Here is a 4,447-nt window from a genome sequence, read left to right on the forward strand (position 1 = left end):
TTAGGATTTAGCTGTGGTCCTGAGGGCTCTCCAGGGACCGCCGTTTGAACCACTGGGCTCAGTGGACCTTAAATGGCTGACAGCTAAAACAATTTTCATTCTGGCCATTGCTTCAGCCAGACGTGTTTCTGATCTAGGGGCTCTCTCTTGTAGACCCCCTTTCCTGATTTTTCATGGGAACAGGGCGGTGCTGCGCACTCTTCCTGATTTCTTCCCAAAGTTGTTTCCCGTTTTCATATCAAAGAGGAAATCGTTGTGCCGGCTTTTAACTCACCTGACCTGTCGGTGGGTGAGGCCACTTTGGACGTTGTGCGTGCCTTAAGGATTTATGTTGACCGCACTTCTTTGTTTAGGAAGTCGGACGCCTTGTTTGTCCTCTATGGCTTCCGTAAAAAGGGTTGGCCTGCTTCAAAGCAAACTTTGGCAGCTTGGATCCGTATGGCCATTTCAGAAGCTTATCTTCATGAAGGCCTGCCGTTTCCATCCTCTGTGAGGGCTCGTTCCACTAGGTCTGTGGGTCCTTCGTAGGCAGCTCGACGTGGTGCCTCTGCAGTCCAGATCTGCAAAGCTGCCACGTGGTCCTCGGTCCATACCTTTGTGAGGTGTTACACGTTTGACACCTTTGCCTCTCAGGATGCTTCCTTCGGGCGGCGGATTCTCCTTTCAGCACAGGAGCGTCCCCACCCTTGAAGGATACTGCTTTGGGACATTCCCCAGGGTATCCTGTGGATACCCTATGGACCCTGAAGTAGAAAATATGAGATATGGTAAGAACTTACCTTTGTTATCTCTATTTCTACGAAGTCCATAGGATTCCACAGGACTCCTGCCCTGTCGCACCTGTGCTGCAGATGGGCTTTACTCTGGTCACCGGTTTTTCCTTCTCCCTCTGGTGATAATGTGATTCTTGTGTGTGTCCAGATCTTTTTTCTCTTTATTCCTTCTCCTCCTCCGACCTATGGCTTGGTACGTAACTGAGCTGCCTTGGCTCGGGGGCGGGGTATAGGAGGGGGACCCTAGTGCATCCTGGGAGGCTGAAAACTTAACTCTATGGTGCCCGATGCCTGACGTCATCACCTATACCCCAAGGTATCCTGTGGAACCCTATGGACTTCTGGACTTCGTAGAAATAGAGATAACAAAGGTAAGTTCTTACCATATCTCATATTTTTCGGAGTTTGATTCTGTCCCTATACTAATGTATGGGGACAGCGGGCCATTCCACAAAAGGAAGGTAATTAGGAGATATCTGTGTTATCTCCTGCTTTACCCACTTGATGAATGGCTCGATAACATAATTTCTACAATTACAGGTGAAAATGTTAGTTTTCACCTGCTTTTGTAAAAATTAAGTGATGATGAATAGGCCCTGAACCCTTTCCATGTTCTGTAGTTTAGGTTGAAATGACTGATGTTAAAATTGTTAATTCATGAAAAGTTAATGCTATAGCAAAATAGACTGGAAGAATAAGTATAGAACAGCATGTACTGGTTGAATTGGGTCATGTTGGAATGTCTACACTAGTCAGTCATGACTCTTGTCAATACCACTTCCCTTTCATTGCTTGAACTGCTGGCAGCTATTACTCTGGCTCCATTGGTTCCAGTTCCGTCTAATCATATGACTGATTTGTCTAAATCTATCATATAATTGCTTGGGGCTGAGCTGTTATATCCCAACCTCAAAACTAAATGTAAAATACAATTTTGGATAAGATAAGTCCACCTTTGTTGACTGTTTTGCTAAATGTGCAAAATTGCAATATGCCAATAATTGCTTAGATACAACCAGTAGCAAAGTATATCTACTGTAAGTGTGACCTTTTGGACCAAATGTATGCAATACTCTGCATTTGCCCATACTCACCTCCCTATCACATGCCCAACTCTAGTTGTTTGAAAATGCTAATGGGGCGTGGCAGAAGACTGATGAAGGAGACTTCGCAGAAAGTGGTTTCAGTTAGATACTGTATATTCTGCTAGAGCATGGGTAGTCAGTGTTTTCCTCTTTGGGTGTCAGGTGTTCATCATTACAAGACTAAACATTTTCCAAAGTGCCAACACCATTACAACATTTACAAAAGTAATAGATGGGCATCAAAAATGTTAGTGGCTTCCCTGTATTTCCTTTTTGGAAGTTGGTTCGCTCAGGATATGTTGATAATTTGTATTCATGGGGACAGTCATATGCATTAAAATTTTGTACTGTTACTTGACTAATGCAAGCCATACATCAGCGTTGTAATTCTCTGATCCACTGACAAACCGATGAAAACCGCTGATCGGCAGGCATCGATGATCTGTGACCCATCAGGGAAATTCTGCATTTTAAAATTCCTTGCCCAACGAGATCATTTTTTTTAGTCGAGATCTGCAAATGCCCGACCCATATGTCAGGGGATCGGGAAATCGCAGATGTATAGGCTCCTTAACTGTATAAAATAAATAGATGTGAGCGGTGCCATAGGTTACCCTATAACTGCAGCCTAAGAGAAAACAGGGTTTCCCAGACCCTTAAGGGTAGATAGATATATAAAGAAGGATTTTTTTTTTCCCTTTAAATGAATCTTGTGTATCACATACTTTGATTAGACCTTTCCTTACCCATATAGGGTGAGCTAATATGAAGATTGAGAGAGGTCAAAGTAATGATCACAACTATTATACAATTGGGTAACATCTTAAAACAATGATTTAATGCAATAATGGGGGATATCGATTTAGGTTCAAATAACATTTATTATACATTTATAAGTGGCATTAAAAGTACATCATTTCTGTCACGGACAAACATAATATTAAAACATAAAATGTTTTTGCTATTTACAGACAGTAACTTGATAATAGAAATGTATATTTAATATTTATTTTAAATATTAATTTATTATATATTAACATTTTATTGTCTGTAAATAGCGAAAACATTTTATGTTTTAATATTACTTTTGTCCATAACAGAAATTATGTACTTTTAATGCCACTTATAATAAACATTGGGCCTGATTCAGAGCAGTTCACTATTTGCGGTCGTTCGTTCAAAAACAAGGGGTGGCTATTCAAATGATCCGTTCGCAAATTGCAGTCTGTTCACACCTCTAAGTCTGAACGAGCGAGCAAAACATACGCTCGTTTATTTCATAAAAACGCCCCCTGGCCGCTCGCACCATACGTCATGTCCGCTATTTATTAGATTAATTGAGTACATCGTACAGCGTATGAACTGCTCACTATTCTTGTGGTTGGTTTTTTCAACCGCTATTTTGCGAGCAGTTCTGAGTTAAAAAAAACCAAGTGACGTGGTCAATGACGCTGCTTTATTAATTATGCACTCCCTTAAAACGCCCGTTTTGACCTTTAAGCACGCCTGCGTTCGAATTCCACTCCCCCGTTTTCAAGCACCTTCCCCTGTTACCACCCACATACGCCTCATTCTGTCACTCAAAATAGCAGGCACTCGCTATATAGCGTACAAACGATTTTCGGCCGCACTGACTGGTTCGCGCATGCGTACTAAAAACAGTACTCATGCGCAGATGTGCGAACATCGCTCGGAACGAGCGTACTGCCGCTAGCGAGCGGCTCTGAATGAGGGCCATTATTTGAACCTAAGGGAATACCCTCTATTATTTAATCAAATACTTTATTAATGGTTCTAAGGTGTTACCAAATTATATAATAGTTGTGAAAATTACTTTGACCTCTTCCAATCTATACATTAGCTCTTCCTGGGCGGGATGCATCAAGAATCGCATTTTGGATGCGATGCATCCTGCCAATAATCGCATGCATACCAGCGTAGTAACTCTGTATGCATGGAAATGTAAGCAAAAGACAGGTCTTTCATTAAGAGCTGTCCTTTGTGGTGTGGGGACTTTCAAGATTAAGACCAACGTGGCCACCAGCCAGCTCAAGCGCGAGCCATGGGGTACTCTGGGAGGGATCCTATTGGAACCCCCTTGAGGAAAGCTCTGAAAAGAAGCCCATAGGCTTTTATTAGGCAACGTCATCTATAGATGGGGTTGCCTATTGGGTCCAAGCTCCGGAAAGCTTTCTCTTTTGGAGCTTGGTGCATATGGAAAATGATCCTTCTTTATATATCTAATTGACTGACTGCAGAAGATTCACTCAGAGGCCCAGGCTTTACTTGGTATGTAGGTCATGCTTCGATCTTCGCTTTGGTCTCCTCTGTGACAGAAAGAGGAGGAATAGGGGGATATGTGCATGCCTAGTAGGAGAGAGCCTGATACCGTGAGTGCCACTCAAAACATTCTCAAGTGCCAGCTAGTGGCACTATTGCCAGGGATTGCCTACCCATGTGCTAGAGAATGCATCTAACCAAAGACTAGGATTGGAGTTATAGTGAAAATATAAAGCAAAAAAAGTAGATATTAAAATTAAAGAATTTTAATTACCGAATCTTTTTCAGAGAACAAGCATGGTAAGCTAT

Source organism: Taudactylus pleione, unplaced genomic scaffold, assembly GCF_031769625.1.
Source record: "Taudactylus pleione unplaced genomic scaffold, aTauple2 ptg000044l, whole genome shotgun sequence".
Lineage (NCBI taxonomy): Eukaryota > Metazoa > Chordata > Amphibia > Anura > Myobatrachidae > Taudactylus > Taudactylus pleione.